Source organism: Podarcis erhardii (assembly GCF_964252035.2).
Source record: "Podarcis erhardii genome assembly, chromosome: Z".
In the NCBI taxonomy this organism is placed as follows: Eukaryota; Metazoa; Chordata; class Lepidosauria; order Squamata; family Lacertidae; genus Podarcis; species Podarcis erhardii.
In genome coordinates this window covers 40,368,693-40,390,733 of record NC_138504.1, presented here as the reverse complement: position 1 = coordinate 40,390,733, position 22,041 = coordinate 40,368,693, and the positions used below count along the sequence as shown (strand labels likewise).

Here is a 22,041-nt window from a genome sequence, read left to right as displayed (position 1 = left end):
GTGCCAGCACAACGTTCCCAATGCTGGCTGCAAATGGCAGGAGTTGTCATTCAAAACATCTGGAGGTCACCGGGTTTGCAAAGGCTGCTCTTGGTGAAAATACTGAGGGCTGAACCTGAGCCCTTCTGCTTGCAAAGCATGCTCTGCATCATTGTGTAATGATGACTTTCCTCCCTAAGGGATTCCCATCCTGTGACAGGACATAGAAAGCTGCCTTATAACATGTCACATGTTTTGTCCATCTATCCCATCACTGACTGCTTTTCTTTGCAAGGGCTCCCTAGGGTTTCAGGCAGAGGCAAATTTTCACATTACCTGTGCCTTGATTCTTTGTACGGGAGACACCAAAGATTTAACTGGAGACCTTGTGTATGCGCTCTGCCACTGAGCCCCTCCTCCTGCAATGACAATAACATTGCTGTTATTGCCACTGCAGTTATTTCTACAGCATCATCTACAAACCTAACATTTTCCAGTATTTTATATATATATGTAAAAAGTCAGACCACTGCCTATAGAGATTACAGTTTGGGCAGAGTGATGGAAGATCATTAGGGATGGGCAAATTGTTCAATTTTGGTGCCTCTGTTTCTCACCTGCTGAAACTTAAGTTAGGTTCTCTGCAATTCCACCTCATTTTACTTTTTTGTTATTTTTTTATACAGAAGCACTGGTCCTCATGAAAATTCACCAGCATTTTAATGCAATGAACTACACTAATCTACACAATGGTATGCAATTTAGGCTAATACACACTTTTTTTGCAAAACAATTTCCCCCAAATAATGTATTTTTATATGTTATTTTCACTGATATATGAATTTTGATGGATGCTTCACCCCACCCCCTCCTTTTCTACTTGTTCCCACACACTTTATTTGCAAACAAGGAAGCTGTGAAACCTTGCAGAATTACATTGTGACCTCTCCATAGCACAGTGTGAAATATGAAATAAGAGTTTTAATTACAAAACAGGAAGTGCGTCTTTTTTGTTTAATATTTAATGTGCCTCGGCTATTTGCATTTTGAATACTGCTGTGCAAAAAAAATTCTGAAGATGGTGACCTGGTTTTTGTTTTTGTTTGTATTTCAGAAAGTTCTTTCCCCATCCAAAACATCACTTTTCCTGGAAAAGCTCTGGACACTCATGCACCAGGTGGGTAGTATGTGTGTATATTTAAAGCAGATTTTCCAGCTGCAAAATTTCCCCATTTGACTTCCCACACTAAAAAGGAGTTAAATGAACACAAAGGTGCTTTGCTCCTTTCTTACACCTGGTATCAGTGGCAACTTCTCCACAGGAGATAGTTTTCTTAATGTAACTACGATACAGTGAAGATTTATTTATGAATCTGCCTTACTTCAGTAACTAGCAGAAGGAGCAGTTTAAGGGTATTTACAAGGATGTGACAAAGTGTTAATTGCTCAAATATGAACTTTGGCCCCATCTGCATTATACATTTAAACCAGTATCATGTTGGTTTAAACAGTCATGGCTTCTCCCAACGCATCCTGGGGGCTGTAGTTTGTTAAGGGTGCTGAGTGGTATTAGGAGACCCTACAAGGATGCAGGTGGCACTGTGGTCTAAACCACTGAGTCTCTTGGGATTGCCGATAGGAAGGTCGGCAGTTTGAATCTGCAAGATGGGGTGAGCTCCCGTTGCTCTGTCCCAGCTCCTGCCAACCTAGCAGTTCATAAACACACTAGTGCAAGTAGATATATAGGTACCACTGTGGTAGGAATGTAAACAGCATTTGCATGCACTCTGGCACTCATCATGGTCCTCCATGCACCAGTAGTGGTTTAGTCATGCTAGCCATCCAGAAGGCTGTCTGTGGACAAACGCCGGCTCCCTCTGCCTGAAAAACGAAATGAGTGCCACACCCCATAGTCGCCTTTGACTAGACTGAACCGTCTGGGGTCCTTTATTTTAGGACAGTGGTTTTCAACCAGTATGTCGTGGCACCCTGGGGTGCCTTGAATGATGGCCAGGGGGGTTGTGGGCAGCACTGGCCTCTGTCCCTCTTTCCTTCCCTCCCTTCTCTGATGCTTTCTTGCGTCTCTGCCTCCCAAAGGCTGGCACAGCTGTTTATTGCAGCAGCCCTGGCGATAAGCTCTGCAGGCAAATGGTGCCTCTGGGAGGCACCTCTCTTTGGGGCGGGGCAGGGGGGAAGCTTGCAGACCAGGGACGGAGGCAGCAGCTGTCCAGAAGACTCCCAAGTAGAGGGGAGAGGAGAGGAGGCTGAGGGAACACTCCACAAGGGAGGGTGTTCAAAAAAGGGTGAGAGGCTGCCAGCCCTGCAGGCAATGGGTGACATAAATGGGCTCCTGAACCTCACAGGTGTGCCGCAGAAAGAATGTAGTTGGTTAAGGGAGCCATAGACTCCAAAAGGTTTAAAACCTCTGCCTTAGAAGACCCCTATTCCCTTCAAAGATCGATTAGTTCCAGAGTGGTTCAACAGTCATTCCATTCCCAAGGAATTCATAGGTGCACCAATATGTAACAGCCGGAGGGGGGAGGGGGAGAAAGAGAAAAATAGACATCCAGTTTGCCCTTCCCAAAATGGAGATCCTGGGAATTGCAAAATCACGCTGTTTAAAATAACAGCAGTCACAAACATCTTGAGCTACCATTTCAAAGTCAGCACATCTATTTGGCATCATCTCTGCCTTATGCTGAGTTTGGGGTACACTCCTTTGTCCTGGAGTGAAAACATTATGTATGGTTGTGAGAACAGGGCAGGTTCCTTCATTTCAAAAAAATGTGGATTGTGCTTCTTAATTGCCAAGTTTTTTCTCTGTTGCCCTTCCATCAAAAACAACTCCTTGATGGTCTGTTATGACCTTCCCACCGGTGAATTAAAGTAATAAGCATGTCCAAGATCTCCATCTCATCCCTGTGACAACCTGTAATTATCCAAAGGCATAACCTGTAGGTGCTTATCAAATTGTTTCAATCCTGCATTCATTACTCCCTTCAATGAGGCATTTTTCAAGGGAACATCAAAGGTCAGATGCTATTGTGTGTGCTCTTCTCCCCACCCCACCATAAGTTTCATTTGCTCACATTTTCTTAAGCTAACAACTCCTGCTTTCATCATCATCACCAGGGGCTGACTTTGGTCTTTCAAATTTCAGTGTCACCCTGTGTGAGGACAAAATTCGGTGCCCCCCACCTCTCATCTTCCATTCTGCTCAATTCACTATCTCATAGTTGCAGTGCCTTGCAGCACCCCCTAGGCTTGGCATCCAGTGTAGTGAAACTGGCCATGCTGCCCTAAATCCACCACTGTCATCACCACCACCACTGTCCTGGCCCCCAGTGCCAGATGAAGAACTTAGATTCCCAGTTCTGTTTCCAGTCCTTAATGCATCACTCAGATCAGTACATAGGCAAGGTTACAAGGTGTAATAGGTGCATAAGTGGTGGCTAAGTCAAGCTAAGATGTTGATGCAACAAGCAGCATGCCCCCTGCACCTTCCTTTGGAAGAATGAAGTGGCACAGCCCTTAGCATGGCAAACAGCCAATGTCCTGGAACTGGGCAAGCAAACAGGCACTCCTCTGAGTGGGTTGGGTTGTGAATTCTGTCAGCACTGGCATCTTCATGTCCTTGGAGATGGATGTGGTGTCAATGTAGGCTCAGTGTTTAGTCTCAGTCATCTCCCCTGAAGAAGGAGGTGCTGGAGGTAGCTCCACCACAGGAGGTATCTGATGTCAGAAGGGCAGAGCACTCCTCTGCCACTGTACCTGGTTCCTCCCATGGATTCAGATCTTCATTCCCTGAATCTCTGGCCCCCTCCATATGCTCAGACCCTTCTTAGGGTACAGCAGTCACTTCTCCATCCCTCTAGGACCCTCTCCAAGGTCCTCTCACTCCCTGAGCTCTTCCCATTCCCCCTCAGGACCTGACCATCCTCTCCATAACTTCTCCAGGGGACTCATGAAAACCACCAGTTTTCTTTCTATTTCCAGTGTTCTGGCCAACATAATCAAAAGTAGAGATAGCTGTGTTGACTCATAAAGAAGAAGAAAACCCCAAATCCTTGGTGGGACAATACCTTTATTAGTCCAACGAAAATAGTGTGTGTTTCTTTTAAGATCTCCAGAACTATCAATGGCTACTAGATATCAGCCATGATAGCTATGCTCCACCTCCACAGTCAAAGGAAGTATTGCTTCTGAATACCAGTTTCTGGAAACTGCAGGTGGTGAGAGAGCTATTGTGCTCAAGTTCTCCTTGTGGGCTTTCCGTAGAAGCATCTAGGTGACCACTGTGAGAATGGGGACAGGTAGATAGTGACATGTACTGCTATAGGAAGCGGAAGGAAGCCGATGTCTGACGCAAATAAAAATTCATTCATTCAAAGCGGAAGGGCTGTATTAAACTATATGAGTGATTAGAGCTGGGGGAAGAAATTCACTTTGCATTTCAAGGTGAACATAACTGATTCATACTGCCTGAAAAAAATATGCAAATCATTGAAATCCACACTTCTCTGAATTTTGCAATGCAGTTCTCTTGCCAAGTAATGTGGACAAAAATACATATACTAGGGGAAAGTGTGCATATGAATGCATGGATAACATACAAAAATGCAAAATAGCATACAAAACTGGAAGAATAATTGCAGAAAATGCAAAATGTGCAAAAATGTGCATGCAAGTCAAAACTGCATTCAGAATGTGCATATTAAGAGAAATTTGCACTAAATTCTGGTTCTAATTTTCATGAGGAGTTTTACAAACATTGCAAACTGATGTGGAAATGTGGAAAATTGGAAACAACGAGAAATTTCAGATTGGAGCAATGAAAAACTGAGGGAAAACAAAATTGACAGATTTGCCCTTCTCTGAGTGAAGCATGTCAGTCGTGAGCTCCTCTCTTCTCCTCTCCTTGGAATGTGGAAAACAACAACAAAGGGTGATGAGATATGATTGCACTCCATCCTTCTCCATCTTTAGAAGCAGTGGCCAGTTTAATGGAGTGTATTTGGTTTTGTCACAGGAGTGGTGGGAGAGAGTGGAGGAGAATGACATAGGACTGCATTTTGGCAGTAGTTGTGTGCCCCTGTCCTTAAAAATACATGAAGGAAAATACAATCGAACAGTTGCATTTTAAATCCGGGGTGTACTTCTTTTTCCACATTATTTGTCCTTCCTTCCTTCCTTGCATCGTTTCGTGATTTAGCTTCAAGAAATAAAACCCACAACCATTTCCAGGCTGGGAGTGGGAGGGGGGGAAAGCAAGCAAGCTAGCAAGGCAATAGAGAAAGTCAAGTATCCGTGCTCTTGATCGTTAAATTGATTTCTCTCTATTCCTCTCCTTTGCTCCTATCCCTCTGAGAACAGTAGATTGAGAACATTACGGCTTTTTCATTTTGTTTTGACACCGCACCTTTAAAATTTCATGCCAGTGCGGGAGAGCTCGTCAAACTGACAGATAAAAGTTGACATTAATCTCCACTGTGTCACTCTGGCGACTGGCTGTGTTTGATTTTCCTATTACCCTATGGGATCATCAGTGACAATACAAGAATACAATTCAAGAGAATTTGGTTAGCTTGCGCAGGGTGCTGTCGAGATGCAGCTCCCTTGAGTGATATTGTTTCATTTCCTGCAAATTAAGTCAAAAGCATGCTGTGGAATACCGCCACTTGGATGTTTTTTCGCCTTAAATGACTGTAAAAATTAGTGTGCTCAGACTTTGTAGAGCAGTGTTTATGGGTACAGAGGCTAGGCCAATGATGGATTCCTTTGGAAATTGACTTTTTCTTTTTTGGGGCACAACTGTTTGCAGCAGATCCCCAACGATAATAGTCTGGCTGGGTATGTCCTATGTTTGTTGGTTCCTTTGCTTACTTAATTTCTATCCCATTCATCAAGAAAGTGGCTTATAGAAAAATGATAAACTCTGATTACATATGGGGTGCTTCTACCTTACTGTATTTGAGACAAGAGATTTGCTCTGGAGTACCGCATCCTCCCTGCCCAACATTGAATGCCCCAAAGAATTATGGGAGCTGCAGTTTGTTAAGGTGCCAAGACTTGTTTTTATGTTTTTGTGTTTATGTAATTGATTAGAGTACAATGGTACATCGGGTTAAGAACTTAATTCATTCTGCAGGTCCATTCTTAACCTGAAACTGTTCTTAACCTGAAGCACCACTTTAGCTAATGGGGCCTCCCGCTGCTGCCGCGCGGCCGCGCGATTTCTGTTCTCATTCTGAAGCAAAGTTCTTAACCCGAGGTACTATTTCTGGGTTAGCAGAGTCTGTAACCTGAAGCATCTATAACCTGAAGCATCTCTAACCCGAGGCACCACTGTATTTCTATTGTGTTGGTAAGTTGCTTTGAGGCATTTTTATGAATAAAGCAAGTAAAACAATTTGGCCAGATCCAGCAGGGCTCATCTTACACTATTTTAGTTAAACAAAGCTTCCACTGATGTTTGCCATCTTTATCCTATTGAAGCAACCTTCAATCCCTCTTAGAAGAAGGTAAAAGCAAATTAACAGGTGAGTTAAGTGACTTCAAAAGCCCCATCGCTATGCAGAGCAGATCCTTCCAGCCCAATCTAGTTTGTAGGCTTGTGCTCCTATGGTCCCTTTCATTTTTCATAGGGTTGGTCTTTTTAATTAACTTGTCACATCACAGGCTGGAAGGTCACCTGCCTTGCAGCTGACAAGCTGGCAAGCCGTATGGAATATCGGCATTCACCTGAAAAGACAGGTAGGCAGTCAGGTCCAAAAGACAGGCAGGCAGGATTTCACCTTCACATTTCCCTGATGTCCAGGTCTGAGTCGTTTGGCAGCTCCTTCTAGATGTTGGGTTGAGAACTTGCTGCAAAAGGGCAGTGCCCAGGTTGAAAGGAGGGTTTGAGTGAAGTGGCAGAGAGCTCCCTTGACCTTCGGCAGGTGATTCAAGATATTGAGAAATATTTCAAACAGCTTTCTAATCAAAGGCCCATCTGTTGTCACTTGCAACTTTTTTTTTGAAGGTGGCCTTTGTTGCTTGCTGAGTGGCTGTTGGCTTTACAAGTGAAAAAGCAGGTCCCTTTCTGATAAATTAATGGGGCTGATTGTCTTGGGACAGCCAATAGAAAACGTGCTGGGGCTTTTCCGGGGCTTGGGACAAAACGTTTCTGCAGATTGCAAAGGCGTGCTTAGGTGACAGAGACATGCAGTCGGCTCTAGGAGGCTTTGACTTTCTCCACTACACTAGCATATTCTTATTCTTTTTTGTGAAGTTATTATTATTATTATTATTATTATTATTATTATTATTATTATTATTGCTATTGTTATTATTATTATATTTTATAATGTCTATAAAATGGAGAGAACAATTATAACAACAGCCAAAGATGAAAAGATGAAAAACAAAACTATAAAATAGGCACGTATTTGCAAATGTGTTAAAATAACCAAGTCCAAGGCTCACCAGCTTCAAGGTTTTAGATGGCTGTAGAGTACCTGGCTAGCTGCAAAGGCTATTTATACGAAATTGTGACTCCATAAAAGGGTTTTGAAGGAAGTTGGCACAGGGAGGTGTTTGAAAGCAAGAGAGGAATATTAAAGGGAACATAGGGAAATGCTCAGATGGAGGGCAGGGCGGCATGTACATGAGAGACAAAATGGCAAACAGCTGTGCTGAGACTCTGTTTTTGGCTAGCGAAGGGGTTCATGCCCGTATCATGTGATTTTCCCCCTGCAAAAACTGGGCCACACCTCCTTTTTCAGGAGGGGAATTTTCAGCTGAGAAGGGAGCAGCTCATTGGCCAGTGCAGAATGGCTTTTTCTGGTTGGCCTATCCGAAAGCAGGCTGTGTTCCTTCTCCAGGCATTCTGTGCAATTTGCCAGTGCTGGGAGCGCACACACGCACCAGTGTTGGTGTGCCCAGGAGTCATTCAGATATTTTGCACTGAGCCAGTGAGATATTTAGAGCCTACTTGCTGAGTGCAACCTGCAAACTATTAGTGTCACACCAGATTAAGGTCATATTCCATTTGTTGTTGTTTTAGAAATAGGTGGCTTCTCTCTCTCTCTCTCTGAAATAAATTACTGTTACGTAAGTTGAATGAATGCTTAGCACAGATATTCTTTGGTGTACCCCTCAGCCCTTTACTTCAGAAGGCATCAGGAACTTGGAAATATGCCTTATACCAGATGCATCTAACCCAGTATTGGGTACTCCAGCTGCCAGTGGCTTCTCATGGTCTCAGGGAGAGACATGTCATGGAGAAGGGCCATAGCATAGTGGGGGAGCATCTTCTTTGCATGCAGAAGGTCCCAGGTTCAGTTCCCAGCATCTCTAGACTGGATGAGAAGGTCCCTTTGTCTAAAATCCTGGAGAGCTGCTGAGGGTCAGTGTACACTATGGTCCTAGTACCCAGTCCATCTGAATTAAGTGGGACGTAACCGTTATGTACTGAAGTTCTCATCCTGGGCCAGCAGGGGGATACTGTAGATAGTTTTCATGCAGGTCCACTAATACAAATAAGGGATTGAAAGTGACGTTCAGTGATTGGATAGTTACAGAAAGTGGTTACTGTTGCGTTGTAGTGGAGCTCTATGTAAGCAGACTGGCTGAACCTTTCAGTTCAGTTCTGTTCTGGCCTGTGAATAAACAAGAGCTGTTTGAAGAATCGCTGAGTCGTCTGATATGTTCACCCACAACTTAACAGTAACGGATTCACAGAAGCCGCTCCTGCTTCTGCTTGAATTCCAGCAGGTCCCACTTCTGCCTCCTCGCCTCTGCCATCTCTTCTGGGGTGGCCGTAGCAACCTCTGCCATGACCTCTTCCGCTGTCACCATGGCCTCTGCTACCACCACAGTAATAATAATTATAATAATAATAATAATTTTTATTTATACCCCGCCCTCCCCAGCCAAGGCCGGGCTCAGAGTGGCTTACAGATGACCCGCCTCGATCCAGTTGTCTACGGAGATCATCTGTGAGGGCAACCAGAGCCGTCTCGGTCCCAAAACCAGGACAGAAACCGGACTGAAATGGATCTAAAGCCGATGTTTCCTCCAGAAACCTACCAAGCTGTTCAGCAACCACTCTCTAAATTACCTTACCCAGATATGGAAGATTTGAAACTGGGCGGTACACCCAGTACACCCGGAAGCGAGCATAGCACACTTCTGGAAGCGGGCACACCACTTCCGCTGGCCATGGCAAGACAATAAGTCCACAAGAAGGCTAAAAGAAGGCCTACAGCTGAGGCCTAGCCACAGCAGCCACAGCGGTGGCAAGACAGCCAGTGAAGGTAAAGCGGCAGGGAAGGGGTGGTTGCTACATGAAGATTGGACAGGTGGGGGCGAGAAAGAGCACAACTTCAGGCAGGATGGATGGTAGGAAGAGTGAGGAATTCAGGCAGGGGGGAGGCGAGAAAGAATGCAAATTCAAATGTGAGGGTTGGGAGAAAGAGTGAGGAGTTTGGGCGGTGTGTGTTTGTCTCGTTTTCCCATCCAGAAATATTGGGTGGGATGTAAGGCAACTTCCTGTGTTGCTATGCAGGGCGTAGCTCAGTGGTAGAGCAGTTGGCTTGCACACAGAAATCCCAGATTCAATCCCTGACACCTCCAGGTTGGGCTGCAAAAGACCATCTGACCGAAATCCTAGAGAGTCCCTGCCATACAATGTAGACATGGGGTTGGCAACCTAAGGCCCATGGGCCACAAGCGGCCCACGGGGGTCGTTTAATCGGTCCACAAGCCGTCCCTGAACTGAGCCGTCCACTCGGTGAGTCCCCGCGTGTAGCACTAAACCGACGCAGTGTGGCGCAGGGACTTGCTTCCGCGGCATCGAAAATCGCGTCTGTGCAGATGCTGAAAATTGTGGGCGATCCGGCCCACGGAGGGATCTCCATTGGAGTGAACCGGCCCAGGTGAGGTATACCTTGCCCACCCCTGATGTAGACAATATTGTGCTAGATGGACCAATGTATCTGATGCAGCATAAATTGGCTTCCCAAGTCTTTCTTGTCATCTGCTAGCTGACGTGATCCTTGTAGTTGGAAACTGAACCGTAGGCTTTTCTGAAGGTAATGTGGCTGCTCCACCCTCAAGCTTTAGCAGGTTCATCCTTAACTTGAACTGAAACATCCACCATTTGTCTTTGAAACCTTCAGTTAATCTGGAATATGGTTGCAAGATTATTCACTGGGACTGGACAATTTGAACATATTGGGTTGTCTCCAACTAATTTCTACTAGTAGAATTTAGGTGGAGTAGAGCCATTAAAATTAATGGTGCCAAGTTAATCATGTCCATCAATTTCAATGGGTCTACTCTGAGTATGACTAACATTGGATACAACTCATTATGCCAATGCTTCATTGCCACCACCTACTTCCGGTCTGTTTCTAGGAGCAGTTCATAATACTGCTTTTCTACCTTTAAGCCTCCTTGTGGTTTGGGACAAGGCTACGTTAAGGTTTGCCTCTTCTCATACCTACTAAGCCAGAAAACTTTCTCTGGGTGCCTCCCCAAAGATAGCTGCAATAGTTGACTACCATGGAAAGAACCTATTGGGCTAGCAGACTAATTATAGAATGACTTCTCCAAAGATGTAGTGCTTTATTCCCCCCTCCCGCCAGCCTTTTTTTAAAAAAATAAAAAAATCCTGTCTTAGTCTTTTAATTGGTGGCTCCCTGGTAATCTGTGTTTGTTCAGTTTTTAAAATTCTGTGCTGTTTTATGCCTCATTTTTAATGCCTTTCAGGATGTGTTTTATGAGAGGCACTCTTCACTCTTGCATCGGGAGAAGACAGCAGGAAACGTCAATTGGTTCAAAATGCAGCTACTACAGAAAGCTAGCAAGTTGGTTTGTTTCTGGGCTCAGTTTAAACTTCTAGTGAACCTTTAGAGTTCTAAATCAGAAATAACTCATGTGGTGACCTACAAATTTTGAACTGCAATGCCCAGCTCAACAGGCCAATAGTTGAGGATGATGGGCTTTGAAGTCCAAAAATATCTAGAGTGCAACACATTGGCCACCTCTGGTCTGAATGGTCTAAGATCAGATAATTCAGAGGATAGTCCGGGCTCAAAAGGACTTACTCAGGCTTTCAGAGTCCCTTTTCTTTGCTCTGTCATTAGCAGAATTTAGGTTCATCAGTACCGGGGATAGGGTCTTATTAGCAGTGGCTCCACAGCTGTGGAATTCCCTCCCCTATCGGCTTAACATCAAGCCACATGGGATTTAGGTATGGGATTAAGCATGCTTTGATAATAAGAACCTGAGAAGAGCTTTGCTGGGTTATGTTATCCAGTTCAGCTCACAAGCAGGACCTGAGCACAACAGCACTCTCTCCACTTGGTATTCCCAGCAACTGGTTTTCAGAAGGGCACACTGGAGGAAACACAGGAATTATGATTAGTTAGTCATTGTTAAGTGTATCCTCCATGGATTTGTCAGCAAAGCTGTTTCAGGACTGTTCTTACATTAGGTCCATATACATTTTTGCTGCTGCATTTCTACCTTAAAATATTGTTCCTTTTATTTCTTTGTAAATTGCCTTGGAAGCATTTCTGTTCTTAAAGGCAGGGCATAAACAAATAAACACAGCATTTGGGGATGGTGGTTTTGGATATTTATTTTCTTTGTGACTCTGTCACATGCAGAAAGCAGATACAAAGGCTGAAAGAAATGGGCACTGTCCTTAGAATACGCTTCCTGGAAAGCCAGCTGGCCTCTCCTCGGCCCTTATCTAGGATCTTGCCTTTCGTGAGCATAAAATATCTGGCCTAGGACTAGGAGATGATTAGGCCTTGGGTCCTGCTACTGCAGAGGAGGCAGGCAGGTGGTTCAGAGGGCTTATCTCTCTTTGTCATTTGAAGAATGGACTTAATTTGAAAACAAGGGAGAAAAAGACGGAGCATCAGAGGTGCTGACAGTTTCCCCTTTGGGTCCCGAGAGCTTTGCTCAACCACCTGCAAAGACCCCTCCCCACAAAATGATCTTGATAGTGAAATGTTCCAAAACAGAGGTTATTTGTTCATTCAAACATGTATCAGTCCTTTGATTTTTATTATCAACATCATCATTATTGTTATTGCAAGGTTGTATCTCTCCAATTTAACCTGCTGGGTAGAAAATTCGGTTATATATTTGCCCTGGGAAATGCAGAAAGCTGCTTAATGCTACTTGTGCATCCACTCAGCATGGGCCACTCTGATTGGCAACTGCTCTTCAAGAGTTTCAAGTCAAGATACAGTGGTACCTCTAGTTGCGGATTTAATCTGTTTCGGGGTGCCGTTTGCACCCCGAAAAGTCCACAACTAGAGCGCCTCTTCTGCGCATATGCATGGCACGATTGAGCGCTTCTGCGCATGAGTGAAGTGCGCAGATCACTTCTGCACATGCATGGGCGGTGAACCCAGAAGTAAACACTTCCAGGTTTGCCGTGTTCGTAAGCCGGAAGTCCGTAAGAAGAGAGAAACGCAACATGAGGCATGACTGTAGCCTTTTCCTTAAACTAGATCCTGTTGTAATCTGGAGACGCCAGGGGTTGAATTTTGGACCTTCTGCAGGCAAGCCAGATGCTCTGTCACTGAGTTTGCATGAGCAACTGCAGTGTTCTCATTGTCTTTACTTAATTTATTGCATTAATACCCCACTTTCCTTCCATTAGGGAACCTAAGATGGCCTACATGTCTTAGGCAGTTTCCCATCCAGGCACCAACAGCACTAAGACCTGCTTAACTTCATCAGTTTACCCCAGGACTAGGGGTGGTGGAGAAAATAAATTCTGTTTGCCTATAAAATTATAAAATTGTAGGGTTGGAAGGGACCCCAAGGGCAATCTAGTCCAACCTTGTGCAATGCAGGAATGAACTTACCCTTCACTTTCCAAAACAATACATGGACCAAAACACACCCATCCTTTGAAACTGGCAGCACTGTGAATTTCACAGTGCAGTTATCCAGCTGTGTCATGGGTTACATTCAATTTTAGTCCCAGTTAGAGTAGGCGCATTGAAATTGATGAGCATGATCAACTTAGGCCCATTCATTTCCTTGGATCTGCTTTGAGTAGAAGTTAGTTGTTGGCATCCCAAGCCATACAATAATGCACACACTAGGGTAAAGTGTGCATAAAAATGCATATACAGTGGTGCCTCAGGTTACAGACGCTTCAGGTTATAGACGCTTCAGGTCACAGACTCCGCTAACCCAGAAATAGTACCTCGGGTTAAGAAGTTTGCTTCAGGATGAGAACAGAAATCGGGCAGCGGCGGTGCAGCGGCAGTGGGAGGCCCCATTAGCTAAAGTGGTACCTCAGGTTAAGAACAGTTTCAGGTTAAGAACGGACCTCCAGAACGAATTAAGTTCTTAACCAAAGGTACCACTGTAATTTCAAAAATACCATACAAAAATGCATTGTTATCAGGGGAATTTGCTTTACAAAAAATGCTTTGTGTACTGGGCAGAATTGCGTGTAGACATGTATATATGAGGGGAAATTTGCTGCTGAATTTTTGTAAGGACATAAAAAATTGGAAGCCCATCTGGCAATGTCTTGAACTGAACCTAAGAGCAAAAAAGTGAGAAATGGAGAAATGAAATCAACAGGTTCAACCATCCCCACGAAGGAGTCTCTCCGTTCCTCATCATCCCACTTTGCAGTTGTGCCTGAGAGTTCACATGGCTTCTCCAAAAGCATCACCCTATCAGTCTCCCAATTACAGATACCCCTTTCTTTTAAGTCTAACTTAAGAGTCGCAGTTTGAGTCACACCAAGAAGCAAATTGGCAACCTGTGTGACTCAGACAGTGGTTGGCAATCTCTGCCCCATGGGCCTAACTAGTTACTGGAATAACACTGGGGTGATATGTTCAGAATGTCTCCTTCTAGGTAACCGTCCGGTTGCTGCATTATGAAGCCAATCAAACTTCTCCTGAAATCTCTTTAATTTCAATGGATTGGATTGTTAGCCTTTCAAACTGGTCCTTCTCATCTCTGGACATTTGCATAAACAACATAAAACAACAACTCTGTTCTTGTATCGCATTTAGCAGGTTCTTTCTAATGATGGTTCAAGTTCTGTTCTGATTCAAGACCAAGTAAAGTTTGAACTCCTGGCTAAGTTGTCCTTTCAAGGCACCATTCCCAAGCCTATAGAATTAAAATGCTGGAGGATTTCCCTTTTTCATTGCCTTGAGTTTTAATCAATGGACAGGAGAGGAGGTGTGTACAATGTTGATTTTTATTTAATTTTTAAACTGCTGGAAAACAGCAGCGGAGGAAATGGTTTTGAAGGATGAGCCCCACAATATCATGCTCAGTGCATTCTGTTTTCTTGCGGTGTGGCAATGCCAGGGACTGGCAGGGCTCCAAGGTGTATGTGGCAGAGGATGATCTAGTCTATGAGGCTGATCCAGTCCTGCGAGGCAGGAGCCAGGGCTGAAGAGTCACTCTGAGCAGTTGAAGACAGGGCAGGAGGTGTCAGGGTCATCAGAAATGGAGGAAGAGTGAGTCAGGTCAGTAGAAGCCCTTCCACCCCTTTCCCTGCTATGCCCAAGGACCAGGATGGATTGAAAAGGCAGTCACAGCAGCAGCTTCTGTGTAGAAGTCGCTGTGCAGGAGAAATTGCTTGCATGTGCCCTTCAGGTGAGGGCACTTAAGTCTGGGTGGAGGTGCAGTTGTACTGTTGCTCCAACTGTCCAGCTCAGAGGAGAAGCCTGGAGAGGGGATGCTAGGTACCGTATTTTTCGCTCTATAGGATGCACCCGACCATAGGACGCACCTTGTTTTAGAGGGGGAGAACAAGAAAAAAACCTCATCCCGCTCTCTGCTCAGCGCCCCTTCAGTGAAGCGGCAGGAGAAACGGAGCCCCTTCCATTTCTCCTCCCGCTTGGCTGAAGGGGCGCTGCGCAGCTCTCAATCTCTACTGAAGCCAGGAGAGTCTTGCTCTCCTGGCTTCAGCAAAAGGAACCCGAAGCCTTCGAAACGCAGCGCGAGTTCCTGCCGCGCTCCGGAGGCTTCAGGCGGCTATCCCTGAAGCCTGGAGAGCGAGAGGGGTCGGTGCACACCGACCCCTCTCGCTCTCCAGGCTTCAGCAAAAGCAACGCGAAGCCTCTGGAGCACGGAGGGAGCGCTCCCTCTGCGATTCGGAGACTTCGCGTTGCTATCGCTGAAGCCAAGGAGCCTGCATCCGCTCCATAGGATGCACACACATTTCCCCTTAATTTTTGGAGGGGGAAAAGTGCGTCCTATAGAGCGAAAAATACAGTACTTACTCGCCAGAAGCGTGTGTGTGTGTCTTCTGTGTGCTTTAGGAGCTACTGTAAGCATGCGCTTTGTCAATAGACTTAAAACTACTGTCCCTTCGTCCTCCTTGGGCTGGGTGTGCTTCCAAGGAAATGTTCCCATTCAGGGAGGCTCATTACACCGTCTGGTTGTTGAGATGTATCCCTTACAACTAATGGAAGAAAAAAGGACTTAGGTGAGAAGGATATGAAAGCAGCACTTAAGCCGACCCAGCAGGGAAACCTTTGAGAAAACTCTTTTCAGACGCTTTCTTGGCCTCCGTCACTGGCAGGAGCAGAACTGTTCTGTCAATTTCAGCCAGTTTGGAGTGCGGCCATTGTTTTATGTGGAATGACTTTGCAGGAAGGCAATGAGAATAAAAGCAAAATTCAGTGAGGCCAATGGCTGGCGTATTCCTCAGGATGATGTGCTCCAAACACTTTAGCAAAAGAGGGTCTGCCCATGCTAGCGGTCTCTCCGGCACTATAGATTTGGCCAGAATCCCATGGACTCTGCAGCTGGAGCCATGATGCTAAAGGGGCTCTGGGTTTTTGCTTCATAGGGCCTTTGTGTCCGTGAGTGTGCACCAACATGCGTGCGTACTACTAGAGCAGGGAGGGGGGATATGTCAGTTTTTGTTTTCTCTCATTTTTTTCATTTTAACAGTTTTCCCACATTTCCATGTCTGCGTTTTTTTTAAGTCCTCATGAAACCCCCCCCCAGCATTTTCATGTGAATTTCTTCTAGTATGCACTCTTTTGTATGCAATTGTGCCTCATACACACATCTTTCCAAAGCAATGCATTTCTGTGTGCTGTTTTCACGAATATATGCACACCTTACCCTGTGTGCATACCTTTTTGCATACATTACTTGGCTGGCGAAGCAGTTGCAAAATTTGGAGAAGTGCGAATTTCAAAGGGTGGCCTTCGTGTTGTTTCGGAAAGTGCAAATTCGGTAATATATTCTTTTCAAATGAGAACTGAATCAAATATCTCTCTGATCCCTACTGGAGAGGATGAACACCCACTGACAAAATAGCTTCATTTGATTTTACAAGAAAGAAAGAAAAAGGAAGGAAGGAAGGAACAAACAATTTGACTACTCCATGTAAAGCAGTTCTTTGAATTCTTCTCTCCCTCCCTATTAACTTCAGAAGGGTTCACAGAATGTCACTTGCAATGAGGGTGAGCCTGGGGGTAGTGGTCACGATGAGAATTGTGGTGGCTTTTTATATATACCATGAAATGGGACAGATGCAATTTCCCATCAGCTTCCGAAATGACTGGTATCCAGGGGCGACTGCTTGAAATAGAGGCAATTTGGAGTTGGAATGAGTCCCATACTGCTCTGTAAGCCTTGGTACACATTTAATGCCCAGCAATGGGCATTTCTCCTGTCCCTCAGCATCTGTATGATTATGGCCAGGCTGATGCCACGATTTCACTTCTGTTAGATTCTCTTTATATAAAGAAAGTAGGAAAGAAATGTGAAGGATTAAGAGCATTGTGGAGTGGCTGCAAAATAAGAATCAGAAAGGTAAACACACCTGGAAGGATGACTGGGGCAGGAAGCTGAAAAACTGGAATCCATGTAGAAGACCGTGAAGGTTTTCTCTGGGTTTGAATGAGGATGCCACGTGGTGCCTTCACTACACACATTGCTGACAGTGTGGTGTAGAAGTGACATCTGGGGTAGCCAATGCAGTGCCTTTCAGATATTAGGGGCTGCCAGTAGTGTAGTGGCAAATTCAGAAGTACAGGGTCCCTTCATGATAGCCACAGCCGTGCCCCTCACATGGGGGGAAAGTTGTGGAGTGCTCCAATATCTTCCTTTGAAGTGACTTGAATCGTGTTTTCCATGAACAAAATTTGCACACCATTCTCCTGAAATGGAATCACCTTGTGTTTTTGTTGTTCCTAAAGTCTTGGCTTTTGAGTGTACAGTGGCAAAAAAAGGCTCCCCTTGTATGTTGGTTGGGTGGTTCTAGGATGCTGAAGACAGTGACCCTGCTGGGACTTCCGGGTTGGCGCCATTGCCGAATGGCGGACTCCCTCCGAGCTCCGGAGGGAGCCTGCTCGGCAGGGGCTGGGTTCTACCGTGCCGGCGACGCGGGGACCCTCAAAAACCATGGGCGCTGAAACCCATGGGCATGGTGACTCGGCGGGCACCGTTTGCGCCCCCCCGACCACGCGAAGGAGCCTTTTTAAAGGCTACGGAGCGGGTGACGGGGGTGGGGGGTGGTGCTGTGAGTCCTCCGCTTCCCCTGCCGAGTGAAGCTGCATGCCATTTGGTGGAGAGCGCTGACTTCTTCCATTGAAAATCTGGACTTAAAAGAATAACCCGTGAGTAATTGGAACTCGGATTAAAAAGGGGAACAAATTTTTTCTTAAATTCGGAGCGAGCGGGGGAGGTGCAAAAAGGAAGTCAGCCTCCCCCCTGTTGTAGAGGAGCTAAAGCAAAAGACCTGACAACGAAGATCGAGTGCAACCTTTTTTTGATAAAGTTATTAATTTCGCGATGGAAAATTATAAGCTGGGCTGGAGGAGAAAAGTGGAATGTGAATTAAAATACAACCCCCCCCCCCGAAAAACCCCGGGAGCGATCCGTGAGAGCGCCGGGAGAGGAGAAATAGAGGTTTTGACAGCTGTCAAAGGAGCTGCCAAAACTGAAGAACAAAAAGAGAACTTTGTTACGAGGACTTTGCTGGTTACATTTGTTATAAATTGGATATAAACTGTTTAAAACAAGGAATAATAAGTTACTTTGACTGGTGGGTGTGATCGGGAAGGAAACTGAGTTATTATAATCCCTCTAGAGGAGCTGTGGGTCATTACAAGTATTGCTGGCATGGAATTTGAATCGGACTCTTTATCTCCTGGGAAACTGCAGAAATGGAACACTATTTTGTCTACAGAGGTCTACACACTAAAGGAGACAATAGATTTAGCTATTGAAGAATGGAAGGGACTTGACATAATGTTTTGTTCCTGAATAACAAAGCCTCTGTAGAGGAATTACAAGCTTTTTGGAATTAGAACATTTGTGCAGGAGAGCAGGGGGGGGGGGAAGAGGAGAAGAGAGAACAACAAGAACAACAAGAATAACAAGAACTGGACAAAGTTGGAAGATAGACCCCTTCCAAGATTGGACATTCGAAATCAAAGATGACCAAAGACGGCAAAGACTATTAAAAACACGGCAAAGCGGACTGGTGAAGGATTATGGCTTAGATGTGGGAGCTCCAGGACGACAGTAGACATTGATGGACATTGGGAACGCAACCAGGAAAGGGGTGAGGGAAATTTGGAATCCAAAGGGTGTTAAATTACATTTTATTCTTTTTTCTATTTTTTTTTATGTTAATCTGTATTGTATACTAAAGAGGGGAACTCGTGGAAGGGAACAGGTCGATTTTAGGGGATGGGAAAATATTTTTTAAATTGGGTTAATGATAATAACTTTAAAACTTGGGGTAAGAATTTGCTGAATCTATTTGAAAGAATTGGAATACAAGAGGGGGAGGGGAGGGGAAGTCCTGGAAAGATGACATTGAAAATAAGGCCTTAAATTTGGATGTTTTTCTTTTCTGTTATATTTGAAAATTTTTAATAAATATTATTAAAAAAAAAAAAGACAGTGACCCTGCTGCAGAACTAGTAACGTGTCTTCGATGCCCCCATGACTCTGGACCACGACACCCTGATCACTGGCCATGTTGGGAGATGATGGGTGTTGTGGTCCACATCTGAAGGGCACCATGTTGTCTGCCTCTAGATTGGAGTGTTAGGCTAGAGACTCGGGTTTAAGTCATCTGTGAAGCTTATTGGGTGACACTATTTCTCAATCTTGTCAACCTCATTGGGTGGTCATGAGGATAAAATGGGAGTGGGGGACATCAGGGAGAAGCAGAACCATGTACAGCACCCCAAGCACCTTGGAGGGAGGGATTTAAATGTAGTAAAAGATAAAGGGACCTCTGACTGTTAGGTCCAGTTGTGGCTGACTCTGGGGTTGTGGCGCTCATCTTGCTTTATTGGCCGAGGGAGCCGGTGTACAGCTTCTGGGTCATGTGGCCAGCATGACTAAGCCGCTTCTGGCGTACCAGAGCAGTGCACGGAAACGCCGTTTACCTTCCCACCAGAGTGGTACCTATTTATCTACTTGCACTTTGACATGCTTTCAAACTGCTAGGTGGGCAGGAGCAGGGACTGAGCAACGGGAGCTCACCCTGTCGTGGGGATTTGAACCGCCAACCTTCTGATCAGCAAGCCCTAGGCTCTATGGTTTAACCCACAGCGCCACCCGTGTCCCTTGAAATGTAGTACATAAACACAAATTCTGAAGCTGAATGTTCAAAGATTTGGGGCAGATAAAAGAAAGTACTTTTTCACATAGCAAGCACATGGTTAAACTATGGAACTTGGTCCTACAGGAGGCAGTGAAGGCCACCAGCTTGGATGGCTTTGAAAGCGGGCTGGACACATTCATGGACAATAAGGCTGTCATCACTACTAGCCACAATTTCGATGCTCCACCACCACAGTCAGAGGCAGTAACACTTCTGAATACCAGTTGCTGGAAAACACAGGAGGGCAGAGTGCTGTTGTGCTCAGGTCCTGCATGCTGGTTTCCCACAGACATCTGGTTGGCCCCTGTGGGAACAACTACTGGATTCGTTGGCCATTGGCCTGATCCAGCGAGGTTCTTCTTATGCTCTTATGTTCTTAAATAGCCATGATGTGATACATTAATTTCATGATCATTAGCTATTCCTGGCACAAGTCCCTAGTGTATCATGCTCCTATTTTGCTTTGTGCAGAATTTGGGGATCTCTTACATTATTTTCTGTTCTTGTTAATTGAACACACACAGGTGCATTCTAGCATTCTTTCTATCCCTCCAAGTAATAAACATTACTGAACCTTAGTGAAAAGCCTAAAAGGAAGTGGAAATTGTTGCAGTTTGCATGTTTGTCTGACATCAGCAATAGAAATCATTCAAGCAAATATGACTGGTATTCGTTCACATTGTTGCTGGGTTGTTTTTTAAGTCCACAAACAATACATAATCAATGGCTTCTTTTGTACATTGATTTGACATTTCCTTTGCGTTGGAATGACTGTGTTATGTAAATATTTATGTAACTTACATAAGGCATGTAACAAGACCAATAATATAGCAATTGGCAGGAACTGAACTGCAGCAGAACAGAAGCAGGGCTAATTCTGATTAATACAAGTCAGGATAGAAATGGTTGCCTTCTTACATCCCTACTGAACCTATTTGATTTGCAGCAGCAATTTTGTACTGAATACAAGCATATCCATTGTGAGATTAAACAACTCAGGGATTCTATGCTGTTTTCATTTTAAATGAGCCTAGTCCACAGCACTGGCGGAGGAAGAGGAGTGGGGGGGGGAGCGCAAAAGCATCCCTGCATCCTTGGTCTGCATCTTCATTTTGTCTCCTGTGTAGACCAGGGACTCAGCTACATTCATGAAGATAAAGCGCTTCATACTGTGACACCAGATGGCGCTGTTGAGTCCCGTTTTTCACCAACGGGATTTCCCTGTATGAAGGTTACAATGCGTTTAACTGAATTGCTTTTTTTATGTGTCTAGATCCAGCCCAGGTCTATTTTCCACCCCTTTCTCAAGCAATGTATTGCTCAAGTTGAGTGTGGTTCATACCACAATATATTTGCTGGATGTATTATTATTCTCATGCTCAGTAACTGAATCAGACACTTAGCCAGAGATCCTTCTGAGGCTTAAAAAGGCAGGCTTGCTCCATTTGTTCCAAACTTGGATGGAAGAGAGGATGGAAGCTATGAGCCTTGTCTTGCCACCCTTTGCCCTGTGACTCTACCTAGACTCTGCCTTGACAAACCAGGCTTTTGTGAAGTTGTGCCCATCTCATTCCGCACCTTTGCTCTTTTTGTAAGGAGCAGAGGATGGTGCAAAGCAAGCTGAGTGTGGCTGTTAACTCATACATCAAAGGATCCCTAAAAGTTTCCCACTCCTAGAAGAAAACACAGAAGAAGCTGGGGGTTGGGGTGGGTCAGGGAGATGAGTAGGGCGGGGTAAGGAGCGGGGTGGCTGGTCGGAAAATAAAAACCGCAGAGAAAAAGAGCAGGACGATACTCAAGGACGAGCCAACACAATTAAGATAAATAGCCGGAAAAGGGAAAAGGCTGGTGGGATCTGTGCTGCTGCTGCCGCCTCTGCTCGATGCATGTTAACACCTCATAACAGCCACCCACTGACAAAAAGGGGAACAAACTTTAAAGAAGATATCAAAGGAGGGCATTAAAGAGAGAGAGAGAGATTCTCCCAATAGGAAACAGACGCCGCATCCTGCTTACATCCCGGGTGGGGCACAGTGGAGCTTCTTGAACCCAGATGACAAAAGGCTAAAGCAGGATGCCGGTTGACTCGAGGCACTTCTGGTTGCAATGTTTGACCGTGAGATGTGTAAACATCCCAAATCCCCAGGGACAAAGCAGGTCAAGAATGTGGTACCCATGGGCGGGGGGGGGGGAGCGGGGAGTCCATGAGCTCCAGATGCTTGAATGCACAGCTTATAGCTAGGCCTGCTCTTCTCAGGCTCATGCAGCTTCTTTGCTATGTCTGTGCAGTTCTGAAACTGTGGGTGGAGGCACCTCCTGGTGTGTGTGTGTCTGTGTGTCTGTGTGTCTGTGTAAGGCTAGCAATAGGTTCCAGGGAGGAACAGGATCCTGAGCAGGCCTGGCCCTACCATATGGCAGATTGAGGCCAG

The 22,041-nt window shown here is 45.2% G+C and overlaps 1 long non-coding RNA gene across 5 annotated transcripts in view; it reads left to right on the top strand.

Moving 5' to 3' along the window:
- The window catches only part of LOC309333863, a 30,516-nt gene extending 18,437 nt beyond the window's left edge, over nt 1-12,079 (top strand). For 4 of the 5 annotated variants that reach the window (XR_014152719.1, XR_014152720.1, XR_014152721.1 and 1 more), the window contains 2 exons: nt 1,094-1,156; nt 10,732-12,079. This is a non-coding gene — a long non-coding RNA (uncharacterized lncRNA). Of the gene's footprint in view, nt 1-1,093; nt 1,157-8,730; nt 8,834-10,731 lie in introns of those variants that run through there. The other variant, XR_014152723.1, reaches the window with a different exon arrangement.
- Nucleotides 12,080-22,041: the final 9,962 nt, after the last annotated feature.